Below are 16565 nucleotides of genomic sequence, written 5' to 3'. Positions count from 1 at the left end.
TGCCCAACATAAGGTTAATAAATGCCCCAGTACTTTGTAAATTCAATATAGTGTCAGTAGTCCCCAGAGTGACACTGTGGCAGGAACCTAGAGTCAGGCACAGGGGATTCTTAAGCCTTGCTAAGTCAGGGTGCACCACCAACCATCCTGTTGGCATCCTAAGTGAATCCCTGCCGAGGTGTTGTTTGTTCTTCAGAGGAACAGGAGCTCACACTGTGACACAAAGATGGTCTTTTCATGGCTGCTACTTAACCAGAAGCAGTGTATAGCTTGGCAAAGAGCCAGCATTTTCTTTTTTCTTTCTTTCTTTTTTTTCTTTCTTTTTTTGGTTTTTCGAGACAGGGTTTCTCTGTGTAGTCCTGGCTGTCCTGGAACTCACTCTGTAGACCAGGCTAGCCTCAAACTCAGAAATCCACCTGCCTCTGCCTCCCAAGTGCTGGGATTAAAGGCATGTGCCACACTGCCCGGCCGATCCAGCATTTTCTTAACATTCTGCAGCCATGCAGGATTGTTCTTTCTTTTTTCTTCTTTCCCCTCCCCTCCCCTCCCCTCCCCTCCCCTCCCCTCCCCTCCCCTCCCCTCCCCTCCCCTCCCCTCCCCTCCCCTCCCCTCCCCTCCCCTTTCCCCTCCTCTCCCTTCCCCTTGCCCTTCCCCTCCCCTCTTCCCTCCTCTCTCTCCTCCCCTTTCCCTTCCTTCCTTCCTTCCTTCCTTCCTTCCTTCCTTCCTTCCTTTTGTTAGACAAGGTCTCACCGTATAGCCTAAATGGCCTGAAACTCTCTGTGTAAGCCAGGTTGGCCCCAATTTATAGAGACACCCCAAATGCTGAGATTAAAGCATGCACCACTCCCTACAGCAGGATTGTTCTAACAATATTTTCCAGAAGTTATTTGCCTAGTGTCTCTGAACTTTTCTGCAACCTCATTGACTGTCCTGCTGATTCACTGAAACTTCATCTTGCCTGGTAATTATATTTTTTTCTTTAACCTGCGAGGTGCATGTTTTCTGCTGTCTTTTAAGCTGAGATGCTGTGCCCGCTACTCCAAATGCCTTTCCTCTTTTTCTCCTGCTGTAGCATTACCCTAAGAATTTCATATCATGCTTTCTCCTGACATCATAGCAGATGGTACAATTCATATGCTTACACACACACACACACACACACACACACACACACACACACACACACACACAAGGATGCTAACCGGACACAGAGCATGCGCTGGCCCTGTCTCACCTGTGACATTTACAGCAAGAACCTCTTCAGCTTTTCCTGTTTTGTCACCTTCCAAGCCCAGTGTTCCTGGCACACTCTTCACAAACAAATCGGATCCAGTGGTTAGCATATGACAAATCATTGAGCTTCCAGTTCCGTGTTTCTAGGCAATTGTACAAATTGAAAGAAAAAAAAAAGATTATAATTTTAGGCAAGTGGAGGACATTGTATGTGCCCCACTAATGTCAGCTGACCTGGCTGAAATCAACTAGCAACTTAACAAGATGCTGCTGCCTCATTGGCTCACTTGACACCGATGAAAAGGTTTCCCCTATCAAAAGCACGACTTGAGTAGATTAACCACATTCTATAAGAACTGTAGAGGGATCAGACCATCTCATGTAGCAAACTAGGGGCAATGGATGGAGGTATCGGTTTCAGTTTCCCATAGCTTCATGGAGGGCATGATGGGTAAACAAAAAGATTTTATTATTGTTATTATTATTAGCTTAGCTTTGTTCCCTCTATATTTTATTGTAAACGTTTTACGCCTACAAAACCATTTCTAAAAGCACGCGAGAGGTACGCACTGGTAAGTGTTGATTCCAGCTCTCTGTTTCCCCTTCATGGTATTGATGAGGTCTGCCATATTAGAAGGCTCACCAGAATCTTCTTCCTTTGTTGCCTACATACCCATGCCACCTTCCGTAAACATAGTACAGGCTGTTCCTCATGCCCACCACCTCGAACCGGGCTTTTTCTAAGCACCCGGAACAGATTTCTTTCTGCCGTGTTGATGCAATCCTCTTATCTGATGTAGGGTTCACATCCAAGTTGTTCCTTAAGTATATTTTACAGCTTTTTCTAAAATAAAATATAATATAATAAAACCCCAAGATTAAATCACGGATCATTTATTGCGTCTTGCTACCCGTCTTGTCATTTTAACTGAGAAAAGAAATCCTGTTTTGTTTTGTTTTGTTTTTTAAAAAAAAAACCCATCACTTCCAAGGCTAGACCGATGAAGACTCAGGGGCTAAGAGCTAAATCACTTGTTACAGGACAGAGAACCTGGATTCTATTTTCAGCACCAAATGGTCAGTCACGACCATCCATAACTCCAGTTCCAGGGCATCTGAAACCCTTTTGACTTCAGCAGGCGTCACACACAGGCCGTGCACATACAAACATGCAGGCAACACACACACACACACACACACACAAAATAATTAAATCAAGAAGGAAAGAAATGCCTAGGACAATTTTCTCAAGTTGGCTAGACTGCACATGGACCTTTAGAACATTCACTCAGTGTCAAAGGTGAAAGTCTGACTGATGGTCATCAGAGACTGCTTTCCTGTCAGAGAGTGACTGCAAGCAACAGACTGTCAGTCTTCAAGGTTTTAAGTACAGTCTGTTTAAGGGTTTTATATGGAAACTGGCTTTCCTCTGTGCCAGCGGTTCTCCTGTGAGGATAATTGTAACTGGGGGGAATGTGTGGTCATGTCTGGAGACATCTTCAGCTCCTTGTGTGGCGGCACTGGCTACTGGCACCTTCTAGGCAGAGGCCAAATACGATCTATGCTACAATGCAGCGGATGGCTACCCATCAGGAAATGAGTGGCCCAAAATGTCAACCGTGCTGAGGCTGAAGAATTCTCTACCGTCACAGACTAGATCACTCTGCTTATATCTGGAGTGTGGTGGAAGGCAGGTAAGGGATGGTAAACATCATAAGGCAGCCATGACATCACCTGCAATGGCATGCCACATATTCAAAGGTCAAGAGCAAATTACCACCATCAGAATTACCGAAGACCTGGATTAATAAAGACCTAGAAAGGCTTTAATATTGTTCTGCTTAAGGGAATAGCAACCTTGGCCTGTAGTCTTTTTTCACAACCTTCCTTTTGGGTATAGATATAAAGGAATAAGTCTCCCCTCTTCCTTTTGCCCTTGCCTGACAAAGCCTTTATTTCCTTGGCCTGGCTGAGGAATGGTTTACATGACTTTAACTCCATTTCTCCAGAGCTGCCACCACAGGCTCGGGCCCCTGCTTCTGCTTCCAAGCTGTCCCCTAAGGAGCAAGTGAGGTCACACAGGCTGGTGGCAGTGACCACACCAGCCTTTTGACCTTGGGCTGGCTCCCCTGTCCTGTGGTGCACTCAGTCCCCCCCCACCCCCTATGGCCTGTGCTGTCATTGTGGGCCTTCCTCTAACAAATGCTGGCTTGTTCTTTCTCAAAGCTTTACAGGGTGTCAGAGACCCAGACTGAGCCCTGTTTGCAGTCCTGGGGCTGCTGGCAGGGCCTCGGGAATCCTGCAGCTGCAGAATGAATGAGGGCATTTGATGCTGACCTGTGGCCTCAAGTGGAGTCGGATGGCACAGGGTCCTCTCAGTCGGCAGCACTGTCAAGTCTTCGAGCACATTCACTCTCCTGCTTTTGGGGGGTTAAAAAAAAATCATTTGCTTGTGGGAGCGCCCACTTTCAGCTGTTTTGTTAACAGAGCTGCAGGGATCTGGGTTCTGCTTCCACAGCGCTGGGTTTAGCCTTCTGTGCTCAGTAAACAGTATTCAACCCACACAATAGACGTCAGAGTGCTAAAACTGAGGCTAATAGATTGGCTGGGTACTGTAGAAAAAGAAAACATCTCGTTCCTTTAGACCTCTTGGGGCGTCCTGCAGAGGACCCCTGGGGATTAGACAAATGACGAATTAGCAAGAAAAACAGAAGTTTAGTAACACTAGTAACCGGTTTATCCAAGGGTTAGAGATACAGGAGCTAAAACAGGTGCTTACATGCATCTTTAAAGATTTATTTATTCTATGTATATGAGTATCCTGTCTTCAGACACACCAGAAGAGGGCATCAGATCTCATTACAGGTGGTTGCTGGGAATTGAACTCGGGACCTCTGGAAAAGGAATCAGTGCTCTTAACCACTGAGCCATCTCTCCAGCCCCCACTTACATGCATCTTAAGGTCAGAACACTTAATGTATAAGGCACAAGGCAAAGGAAAGGGCTCTAGGTTTCCAGAGACAGCAACTTCTCAGATGGCAAATGAGCCAGGAAAGTAATGTGGGAGAGTGGTTTTGTTTGTTTGCTTGTTTGGGTGAGAGTTGTGTAAGGGTTCGTATGCAAATTCCTGTAGGTCCATCGATGTGTGAGCTGAAAAGTGTCTAAAGTTGTCTTCCGTGATTAACTCAACTGACTTCAGCTCAAGGTAATCGTCACCCTGAAGCGGCACCTTTGGGTGTTAGCATCTTCTGCTCCCAAACATCAGCATGCATCTTGGTTGTCTACAGGAACCCTCTGCAGTTCAAATAAAGCAGTATTCCCTAAAATGGGTGATTTTCTATCAAATCAGTAACATATGTTCTTTTACAAGTAAACCCCGGGCATACTGTCCCCACATCCCTGAGCATGTAGCTCTGTGGCTTTTCATACCCTGTCCCAATTCAACAAGAATCCCTAGAAGCAGAATCCAGATGCGATGAGTTTTTAATCCTTCCCATGTGTCCCTAAATGAGCAGCAAGTGAGTTCTAGAGCCAGTGGCTTCAGAGGATGTTTTGCAACTGGTGCTTTTGTGACAGCTTCTGCATCCCTAGAAAACTCCAGGAAGAGACTCAGGCGGTACTACTGCTCTGCAGACCTTGCTGCCAATGGCAAACCAGGAGGCTTCAGTTCCTCCAAGACCTTGGTTCTTTCCGTGGGGTCTCCAGGCTAGTGCCATTGTCTTAATTAGGGTTTTACTGCTGTGAACAGACACCATGACCAAGGCAACTCTTTTAAAGGACAACATTTCATTGGGGCTGGCTTACAGGTTCAGAGGTTCAGTCCATCATCATCAAGGCAGGAAACATGGCAGCATCCAGAAAGGCATGGTGCAGTAGGAGCTGAGAGTTCTGCATCTTCATCTGAAGGTTGCAAGTGGAAGACTGGCTTCCAGGCAGCTAAGATGAGGGTCTTAAATCCCACACCCACAGTGACACACCTACTCCAACAGGGCCACGCCCACTCCAACAAGGCCACACCTCCTAATAGTGCCATTCCCTGGGTCGAGCATATACAAACCATTACAGTTATTATCCGGGAACTTGTTGGAAATGCATAACCTCAGGCTACACTTATTGAGTCTGATACCCTGGATTTATAGGTTTTAAGATGATGTCCTCTAGCTGGTCCTGTGTGTACTCACATCTTAGACCTTCTACCCTAGGCAGCATCCCTGCCACACTGACTGCTTTAACTCAGGATCTTCAAGATGGAGGGTCCCTCCAGTGATTAAGATGGAAATGAGTTAATTTGTCACCAAATCTTAGGGTGTAGATCACACATGCGTGCCACACACAGAGCAAGAAAGGTAGAGCCACCAGCCAGCGTCTTTACTGGGTCTCAGGCGTTATCCAAACAGGTGGGGAGTTTTCATCAATGTATTTAAAGCAAGTGGGGTAAGACTTCCGGTGTCATCTTGTGACTAAGTGGGAATCATTGCCGCCACCAGACCACGTATGAGTGTGTACTGTCTGAGCATCAGTCAAATAGACTCCTTGTAGGTAGCTGTTCTATTGGAAGGGGGCAGTTATGCAAGGCAAGACTCTGCATCATCCACACTGTTGAATGCCAAGAGATGCAGACTGGGGAACTGTGTTCACTGTGAGCGAGCTTGCTTCCAGAATGTGAGAGTTCAGCAGAGACTACACCTGATTCTAGCTCACTATGTTCTGAGACCCAGGCTACATTCCTTTCTTATCCTAGTCTCTGTTCTGCAGAACATCTGCTATTTCCCCTGCAGAAGAGCATCTGTCTGCTTATGGGCCTACATAGCCCACCCTGGAGGAGGAGATCTGTGATGGCTGGGCCTGTGGGATCCCCACCACCTAGCACAGCAGCTGACACCTGCAAACACTTATAAACTCTGTAAATGTTTGTTGAATGTATTGAGGAATGGAAAAGGGCTTGGCTCTACCTTCTGGATCAGTCTGGGTCATTTCTTCCCTGACTAGCAGAAAGAGATGAAGAAGAGAGATAGAACAAGGTACAGGAATCTGTCCTTGGGAGTGCCTATATGCTTGTTTTGTAATACAGTAAGATAAAGGGAGGGCCATATCCACCATTCTGAGCACCCAGCTAGAAGCAAATTCCAGGGACTCACCCAGAAGATTCATCAGCTAGAGCATGTAAAATCTGGATTTCTTTTTTCCATTCCAACAACTTAATTCTCAGCAATAACAACTCTGAGACTAATTAATAAGTTAATAAATGCTTAGGCCATAAACTCATCTTATTCTCCCATTTGTTCTTAACTTATCCCTTCTATTCTAACCTGGGTTCCGCTATGCAGATGGCTTCCTCTCCTCGTCTTCTTTCATTGGTTCCTCAGTGTTCCAGGGTGAAATTCCTACATTACTATTTCCCAGAATCCTCTCTGTCCCTGCCGGATGTCCCACCCCCTATTTCCCACCTCAGCTCATTGGCCGTAGGCTTCTTTGTTGACAGATGATGCTTATGAGAGATTCTTTCTACAGCTGATCTGGAAGAAGATGTAAAGCTGCTTCTGTTTCACCAGGGAAGACACAATAGGCAATGGCAGCTCTCCACTTCTGAGTCACAGAATCCCACAGCGGGATTCTTCATCTCAGTTAAATGCTGATGCCATTGAGGACATCCCCAACAAGGGATGCTCAGCTCGAGAGCCTTAGCTGCTTTTCTTGTTGCTGTGACAAAAGCAGCTTAAGGGGGAAGAAGTCTGACTCACGGTTCTAGAGTGTGGTCCATTATCATAAGGGAGTCAAGGCAAGCAGCCTGTGAGGTAGGTAGACATATTGCATTCCCAGTGGTGAAACGTTATTTATGGAGATGAATGTTTACGTTCAACCGGTTTTCTCTTTTTATCCAGTTTAGAGCTCTAACCTATGGAATGGTGCTACCCAGTCGATTCAGGGTGGGGTTTCCCTACTTCAACTAGCCTGATCTAGGTGGACCAGATGATTCATCTGAGGCATGCCCAGAGGCTTGTCTCCTAGGTGATTCTAGATCCTCATTAGCCATCATACCAACCTTAGATCCAAGAGAGGAGGCTGAGGGAGGACAGAGTACATCCAGATGATGCAGCAGCATCCCAGGGAAGGTAAGGGCAGCTTGCTGAATCATTTGCATCCTGCTAAAACAAGGTGTGGGTTTAGAAAAGCCCGCAATAGATGACTTGAAAATGAGTCCAGCTCTCTAGAGATTCGTGTAGAATCAAAAACAACAACAACAAAACCAAACACATGACAATGAGAAGAAAAATTTTTGAAGTGGAGAATAAGAGCTATCATAAAGGTGTCAGCTCCAATTAGGTATACTCTACTTACCGCCTACTTACAGGTAGAAGCTTAAAAGTCAACCAGGAGGGTGAGCTAGATTGTTACAGGCCCCAGAGGTGAGGAAGAGACACTTGGAGACTAGGAAGGAGATGAAGGGCTAAAAGTGAGTCCATCATCCTTTGTTTCACCTCTCCAGGCTGAGATGACGTTACAGTCTCTTCTGGCTGCATGGCTGGATGACCACCTATATTTTTGCCTGCCTCCCTATTTTAAAGCGTGTTCTCAAACAAAAATAATAGCAATTATTTTTTTAAAAACCCAAAGACCTACACTTTGGTTTCTCTAAATAAGAATTATGAGGCCCTAAGGCATAGGTGGCACACTAGGGACTGGGCAGGGGCTGGCCATTAAACTCAGCTGGGTCCCAGATCCTTTTTCCATCTCTGGGCTTCTTTGGCTTAATCTCCCCTGCCTGAGGTTCAAAGCTCTGCTACTCCAGAGCTCCGGTTCAGAGGATGCAGGTGGCTTCTCTGCCTTGGCTCTACCAGGGGGGCAGCGCAGGTAGTGACAAAGCTTCTGCACATTCTGCGGGCAGCTCAGGCTCTTGTGCGCGGGGTGTGACCGCTACAAGACTGTGCGCTTGGGGCTGTAGTGGAAACACTCAGATGGGCATGCCAGCACAGGAAGACACTCTGTCGGCTTGTCTCTATGCTGAAAAGCCCAGTTTTAAGGCAGCCACCTGGACACAACACAGGACGAGTGTGCTTTAGTGCTGAGCCAGCAGCTGGGCTAGTGACTGGATTGAGAAAGGCACTGGAGTGATGGAGAGAATCAAGAGGTCTGCCCTTTTGACTCTACCTCTCCCAGGACTCTGCAGGCTCCAGATGGCTGGGTGCCAAAGCGATCGCTCTCCCTGGGTCCTAGCTAAGATGGTTGGGAACCAGCCGCAAGCCGCATAAATCATTTTCTTTGAATAGAGAGCCAATTGCACAGTGCCCGGAGTTGCTCTCTTCCCCTCCCCTGTCAGCCAGGCTGGCTTGTCTGTCACCGAGCTTTTTTGAGCTCAGTGTTCTCTCCTCGCTGGCAGCCCTGATATAAGGAGGGAGGAGCGGAGAAGCCATGTTTGTGGAGCAGGAGTGTAGCCCCCCAATTAGGCCAGGCAATCAGAAGCCTTAATGGAGGCGCGCCTGTCAAAACACAGTGGGGTGTCTGCTAACCTCTGATGCTGCTTGCTAGCCTTAAGCTGAAACCATAAGGTAATAGAGAGACAGGAATGGATGAGTCTGTTTCTTATCCTTCCTTGCCTCTGAAGGGTTTGACAATACTGTCAAGCCTCTCTGGAAAGGGAGCTCTGGAGGATATAGCTGCATTCTTTCTTGAGGAAATATCCTGAGCTACAATAGTAAAAAAATGACGACCACAATGATGACGACGATGATGACGACATCGATAATAATAACAATGATGATAATAATAATATCAAAAATTGGGCTGTGCATTTAATGCAGGAATTCAAAGCACAGGGGTTTCACAGAGGAGAAGGGGGAAAAAAAACCAAACCACAAACCCATTACTCAGGGAGGAGCCAAAGGCAGCAAATGACAGCTTCCCAACCCAGTCTTCCAATCGACAAGAGGGAGGAGGAGAAATCTGTTCCTCGGAGCCTTCTTCCAGCTGCAGAAACTGCCATCTCATCTTCTTTGTGCTGGACTGCAGTGAGAAAAAAACACCCTTAGTGCCTGCCTGCAGGGACCTAGAGAGCCAAGGATTGTCTTGTGGGGACACAAAGTACAGCTTCATCTTGTTGTCTCTAGCAGAGTGGTAGTGTCTGGCAAGAATTCTCACCAAAGTCCTTAAGGCTGGTATGGCGAGGAGCCATGCTTCGCTGATGAGTGATGATGTCTGTCTTGGCTGTGGAAGAAGAAAGACAAGCCTCTGCACACCCTGAGTTTCATTTCTCTTTGATAAATAAACAAATTATATATATAATATAATATAATATAATAATATATAATTAAAATATATATAATTATATAAATATATATAATTATTATATATAAATATATTTATATAAATAGTATTATATATAAATATATATAATAGTATTATATATATATAATTTATTTATTTATCAAAGAGAAATGAAACTCAGGGTGTGCAGAGGCTTGTCTTTCTTCATATATATATATATATATATATATATATATATATATTTACATGGTTCCCTTTTCCACCCCCAGTAGAGTCTCCATTGGATTCTGATCCTGTCAACCTGTGCTTCTCGCAAGGTTTCAGCTTAAAGGTATGGCAAAGCAGACAGCAATTACACATTTTCTAGATCCTGTGGAACTGGATGAGTTCACGGTTCAAGTGGCACGGAAATCCCCTGCATCCTGTCCCAGACCTGCCTCAGTTACCAGAAGGCCTCCAAAACTCATGCCAGGCAGCACAGACTCCTTTATTTTTAGGTTCAGTCTCCCCAAGTTAAGTGATCAAAAACTTGTAATCCTATGGCCTAAATAAAGATCTCAGTGACTAAGTCTTGTCTCGAGAGCCTGACGCAAGCAGCTCTGAGCAGGCACCCAGCTTCCCAGTGGGTCCCCGAGTGTGGTGCCAGCTGTGCTAGGATGAATAAGGGAGTGTGTCTGGAAGCAAGAGCCCAGCTACCAAAGTCTTAGTGCCTGTAGGAGGAAAGACCAGCCCAGAAAAGATGAGTCAGGCTTGAAATCCAGATAAAGAACCGAGTGGAAGGACGGGAGAGGAGAGGCGTTGTAGAAGAGGAGACGGCACAGAAGAGAGGAAGGACTGAAACCTTAGTAACAAACACCCAGCTCTACGGAGATTGAAATACCTTTGTCTTTAAAGACTTTAGTAGACTGGATAAACAAGACCTCAAACAAGTCCACGGTCTCATCTCTGGTCCCCGTACCTGACAAAAGTGATGTTGAAATGTGATAAATAGTCTTCAGCTGGTGAAAATATGCTGTATTAGCTGAGTGAGTTCAGAGTCATCACAAGAGAGGCAGAACGTCACAGTTAGTGAAGGCAGTGTGATTTTGAAGGCAGAGGTATCAGGGCTACAAAGTAACACTTAGCGGGCAGCATCTAGAAGCTGGGAAAATAAGAGCAACTTCTCCCTTAGAGCCTTCAGCAAAACACTGTCTCAGGGACCCGTTTTAGACGTCTGACCACCAGAATGGTACTAAGTGTCTGAAGCTTTATGTCACGAAGTCTGTGGAAACTGAGGAAAACTCATCCCTTGGCTTTACTTCCGAAGTACTGGCTGTCCACATAGTTTTGTTCCCATGGATACCCGTGTTGTGAAAATGACTATCACGTGGTACTTAGAATATGCCTTAGTTACACATTTCCATGACCTCAGCAGGATTTTCCTGCTGAACAAATTTTATTCAGGCTAAAGGAATCCCAGGTACAAGGAAGTCAATGCAAGTGTCCACACATGAGACTACAAGCTCAGTACCCACCTGAGGACTCCTGCTGTCCTGGGCTGAAAGTATCTTTAAGATGGGGACTTCCTGAATGTTTGCCCTTGTGAGATGCGCTCGCCACAATAGGGCAACCCAAGTTCTGCAGCTATATTTATTGATTCTTTTGAAGACATTAAAATAAGCTTTATTCATTTATTTGTTTATGGGAGGGAGGAGCACATTTGGAGATCAGAGGACAGCTTATGGGAGTTGGTTCTCTCCTATCCCTGGAATTGAACTCAGATCCTCAGGCTTGGCATCAGGCATCTTTATACTCCAACCCTTCTTGCCTGCTTGTATTTATTTATTCTTAAGCTTACTTTTTAAAGTTCATAGTGTTGAAATCAAATCTGAGACTGCAAGCATGCCTCGATTAAGTGCTTCACCACTGAGACACTTTTAGCACCAGTGATTTTAAACACTCTCAGTTGACTTTGCTATGTATTGGTGGAGTTATCACGAAAGCTGTTTCAATATCAGCCCTTCATCTATGACAATAAGAGGAAGAAACGACTTCAGCAGGATGTATGGACTAAAGCCATCTATATATCTTTGAAAACTAAAGAAAAAGATATTAAATAGACTCTCCAAAGAATTTGTCTAAGGGTTCTGTCCAGGGCAGAGACACTTGCAAGAGAGCTGTCTGAGACATAGAACTCAGAGATGTGTAATTGACTTAAGGAGGAAATTTTTGATGGGACTATTTTACTATGTGACTCTCCCCCATGAAAAACAATGGGCATGGAAAAATGCCAAAGGGTTTCACTAACTTTTATAAGAAACACAGTCTTTGAGATGGAAGACAAAATTTTTCTTGGCCATAGATCCTTGATATAATTAGTATAGAATAATTTAATTTTCTTTTATCTTTGGTTTGAGTTTTCAAATCACGTGTAAAGGCTATGTCTTACATTTATTATGAGAGAAAGGTCATTTTTTTTTCTCATGCGTGAATTCTTAAGGGATATGATTAGATGGCTGGATCAGGTGACTTTCTTTAGAGCCAGCCTTAGCTTGTCACACTGAGTATAAGTGCCATTGAACTCTGGTTTTCTCATAGAAAACTGAGATGTGGTTTGAGCCAGGAGAGATAGTTTTAATGGTGGGGGTGGGGGGGAGTAAAGACTGAGGCAGACCTTCAGTCTGCTTCTTGCTTGTTTGTCCATACGTTACTGACTTTCTAATGTCCATACATTCTGTACATTGACCCCCAGATAATAAACTTATAGGATTGTTGAGGAATTACGTGAGACATAGGGACCTTTGTCCTACGATTGTAAGGACTCAGCACAGGTCAGCTTTTACTTTTGTCACAAACACATTGATCACCATTAGCCTCTGTGTTAACATTTCCTGTTGATAGGAAAACCAGCTTTCCAATGGACACAAATGAAAAGCACTTGGAACCCTTAGATTCTTCCACAGCCATAATAGAAAATGGTAGGTTAATTAGGTGGCCAGGGGACACAATTAACCTCTCTGGCTTCTGGTATGCTTGTTCTATGAAAGGAGGGCATGGAGTTGAAAGACCTTTAAGGTTTCTTCCTGCTCAGTTACAATTCTAAGATTGTGTTATTATTGTTGTTGCTGTTGCCATGTTGTTGTTTGTTTTTGGGTTTTTTTTTTGCATTGAAAGCCTTCACTTGAAGAACGACTTCCTGAAATTTTCATCTTTTATATGTAAAGTGCAATCTCCTCCTCCTTCCTACAATCCATCGTCCCAGGAGAATATCTGGGAACACAGGGAGAAAGATGTTGGAAATTGACCAGTTGTCTTTGTGTCCTGTAGCCAAGGCTGTGGGGGGTAGAGTCTAATGGCTTTCTTGTTGCTCTGGGAAACTACATGTGCCTTGGAAATAGACTACAGGATGGTGTGATCTAGACATTTAAAAGACTACACTATTGTTAAGGAGAGGAGAGGCAAGCAATTCACAAGGAGAGCAATGGCTAACTTCTTGACAGAGAAAATGAGGACTGTGCTTGACTAAGATGGGAGGAAACTTTCTGTCTTATGGGTGAGTGCTCCATGGCTGCCCAAGGCTTCCAATTACGGTGCCACCTCCTGTAACCTCTTCCCCTATCTCTTTTCCTCCTGCTACAAATATGCCTGCCAAATGTTTCATCCCCTCAGGGCCTTGCTTCTGGTTGCTATGGCAACGGCTAGCTACTCCAAGCTTAAACCCTCCTGCCCTCCTGCCTGCTCAAACTAGGGAGACTTCAAGAGATGATCTCTTCCTGGACTTGAGATGACAGTAACCGGAGAATCTCCAACTAAGATTTAAGACAGACATTTTGAAGCATACAATCTATATACCCCCTTCAAATCAGAATAGGGGAGCAGTCTTCCTGCCTACCTACGCAAAGAGCCAATCAATACGCTCCTTGTTACTCTTGTTCAGTACTTTATAGAACATCTTTGCCTGTCTGCTGTGATCAGAGTGATGTGCCAGCTGTGGTTTGTCCTGTGGAGAAATGCTGAGTGCTGAGACTCTGTAGTAATATTCAAATAAATTCAATCAATCAGTGTTTTTTCTTAGCCTCTAACTACTGCAAGCTGGAGGAAGAGATGGTCCCATGTAAACAGGAACAATAGGAAGTCTATAGCAATTTCTTAACCTATATCTTACAACAGGAACAATAAGAAATCTATAGCGATTTCTTTACCCTGCAGCTCACGAACATCTTTCTTACCTACAGTAAAGACTGTCAAGATGCTACTCCCACAAGCTATGTGATTTTTGGAGATGCTAAATTTGAGAAGGGAAAACGTTTCAGCATTATGGAAGGGGTGGGCGGCTCTGACATGGTATCATCATAAGGTGGGATATCCTTGGGCAAAATTCCACAATATCTCATCAGTTCCATAAGCTGCTTAACCTACTTCTAAAATGTCTCATCTCGGACATTTCTCTTTTCAGACCTACAAACTCTGTCCCTCCCCAACCCTATTCACAAGTTGGCATGCACTTGAAAGGGCGAAAGACCAGCAGTAGTCTAAAACACTGCCCACACACCTAGCAGATATCAAATGGTTTTTCCAGTTTTGGGGAAGCAAAGCAGAAGGATGGACAATTGGAGGCCAGCCTGGGCTACCTGGCAAGATCTACCTTGTCTCAACAACAACAACAAAAAATAAGTAAATAAGACAACATAAAATATGTAGTCTTGCCCTAGAATTACATAAACTTTGAACAAGCAATAGTTACAAATAAATCCTAAGCAATTTCTTATCCTAACTTCTTTCATTACCAAGATAGATATCATCCAGACACTGTTCTAGAAAATGGAATTCAAATGCAGAAAGGAAATGGTGTAGGGAGAAATTACAGATGGAGATGATGCTGTGGTCAGTAATCCCAGCTAACCCTTAGTCTACACACACACACACACACACACACACACACACACACACAGACACAGTTTGCTAGTAAAGAGTGAAGATTTTACTCAAGGTGGTTAGTCGAGTGGTGGTGACACACACCTTTAATCCCAGCACTTGGGAAGCAGAGGCAGATGGGTCTCTGAGTTTGAGGCCAACCTTAGATACAGAGAGTGTTCCAGGACAGCTAAGGCTACAGAGAGAAACCCTGCATTAAAAAAAAAAAAAAAAATGGTGGTGGTAATGATGATGTCGATGATGAAGATGATGAAGAAGATGATGAAGAAGATGATGATGATGCTTGCTGCAGAGGAAATAAGACTTCAATATAGAGCAGGCTTGAACTGTGATTGCAGGAGCAAGATCTAGGTCAAAACCAAGGCGCAAACAGGGTAAGTAGGGATTCTGGCTAGATGATCTACCAGCCTCTGAGGCATGGTGATCAGGTATCGCTCTGGGATGCTGGGTGCCATGGTTTGGATAGGAAGTGGTCACCAAAGGCTCACATCTTGAAGGCTTTGCTTCCCAATGAATGTGGTACCCAGAGGGCAGCTTGGGGGAAGTAAAGAGATCAGAGGTCTGACTTCATCAAGTAATCCATCGTGGATGGGTAATTTAATGGAATAGCATTGCTTTCAGGTGGTAGAAAAGAGGGAGAGCCTATCGGGAGTATGTAAGCCAATAGTGATACTCCCTGGGAAGATACACCTTGTTTCATCTCCCTCCCCGCTCTCCCTTATTCTCCTCGTTGCCGGGAGCTCTGTTCTACCACTCCCTCTTGCCATAATCCTTTGTCTCACTGGTGGGGATCAACCATGGATGGCCAACCTCACCACCGGCTAGGAATGGCCATGATGGCCAGCCTCCTCACAGGCTAGGAATGGCAGGGTCAGCCAGCCCCTGACTGAAGACCATGAGCTGACATTCCTCTTCCTGTTCCTCTCAGGTATTTGTCACAGTGACCACGACTACCCCGTCTAAGTCAGTAAGTCACTAGACTAAGACCGACACATTAGAAAATGGCAAATTTGACCGGATGTTGAGTGGTTAGCTATTGCAGGTGTAGGTGAGGACTACCTGCAAATGGACTTGGCAGAATTCTTATTAAATTCAGTGATGCAAAAATAGACACCAATATTAAGGCCTAACAGGAGCCCTGTTACCGTTTGTTAAGAAGAGGAACTCGGAATTTTAGAAGATTTATGATCCACATAGAATCTCAAGGGGCCATATAGGTGTTTGTTCCATGAATTTTTTTTTTTAATCACAAAGCTATAGAAAAGGTGAACAAGGTTATGAAATTAAAAGAAACTATGTGTTTGGGGGGGGGGGGACCTATTCAAGTCCTTTGCTACAAAGCTGCAGTTACTCAGGATACGTAAATTCTAGAGACCTAGTGTGTGGCGTTTCATGGTAGCCACTGGGTTGCTACTGAAGTTTACGAAGAGCTTGCTCTCCATAATTTTACCTCACAAACAGATATGTAGAGCTAGATGGGCTGACTCCTTGACTGTGCTAGCTAGCTCCTTATATGCTTGCATTTCAAAGATCCAAGCTGTCTATTGTGGAACAGCGGACCTTGCCAGGAAACCTGCTAAGGCAGAGCGGGTCTAAGTTCCTGCAAACTCAGGTATACACCTGAGGTGGTAGGCGGCTCCCTGCTCCCTGCCAGATTCCTGGTCTGGAACTCGTGCCACACTTCCCACATAAGGAAATGTGACATGTGGTCACAAAGGCTCAGAACAGAGTTCTCCATGCTAATGAGGTACCTAGAGGCTCTGAGGGTTTAGCCAATAAGCTCCCCTTCCCAGACATTCCTCATTGCAAAAGGTAGTTAAGCTCTCTGGTCCATTCTGAGAAATGGGTATGCATCCATTTTCTATGGTGAACAACCAATAAACAGTATGGAACCAAGGACTATCTCTTCCATTGAAACCGCTGTGGTGTGGGGGGAGCATGGAGAAGGCCTTCCTGCTACTTTCATGGATGAGCTAAGCCAGAGTTCACAGCCCTGGCCCTGAGCTAGAAACCATCTTCAACCTGTGGGCCCCCAAAGTCCCAGCCTTGTCATGGGCAGTGGACACCTGACACTTCATTTCCGACTTCTCCGTACAGCTCTCTAGTGGTGACTAGAGGCCTAGAAGTCAGAAAATACCAGCTTCGGCTTCCTACAT

General features: G+C 45.0%; 1 long non-coding RNA gene across 2 annotated transcripts in view; it reads right to left on the bottom strand.

Annotated features, from left to right (window-relative positions):
* Positions 1-718: 718 nt before the first annotated feature.
* LOC143435173 (uncharacterized) overlaps positions 719-16565 on the bottom strand; it is a 31187-nt gene continuing 15340 nt past the window's right edge. Inside the window, exons 2-6 of one of the 2 annotated variants that reach the window (XR_013105232.1) lie at positions 9092-9234; positions 7277-7376; positions 3571-3653; positions 1804-2077; positions 719-1376 (exon numbers count right to left, since the gene is read on the bottom strand). This is a non-coding gene — a long non-coding RNA (uncharacterized LOC143435173). The remainder of the gene's footprint in view (positions 1377-1803; positions 2078-3570; positions 3654-7276; positions 7377-9091; positions 9235-16565) is intronic. The other variant, XR_013105234.1, reaches the window with a different exon arrangement.

Source organism: Arvicanthis niloticus, chromosome 20 (genome assembly GCF_011762505.2).
Source record: "Arvicanthis niloticus isolate mArvNil1 chromosome 20, mArvNil1.pat.X, whole genome shotgun sequence".
Taxonomy (NCBI): domain Eukaryota; kingdom Metazoa; phylum Chordata; class Mammalia; order Rodentia; family Muridae; genus Arvicanthis; species Arvicanthis niloticus.
The sequence above is the reverse complement of the archived record's forward strand: the minus strand, read 5'-3'. Positions and strand labels throughout refer to the sequence as shown.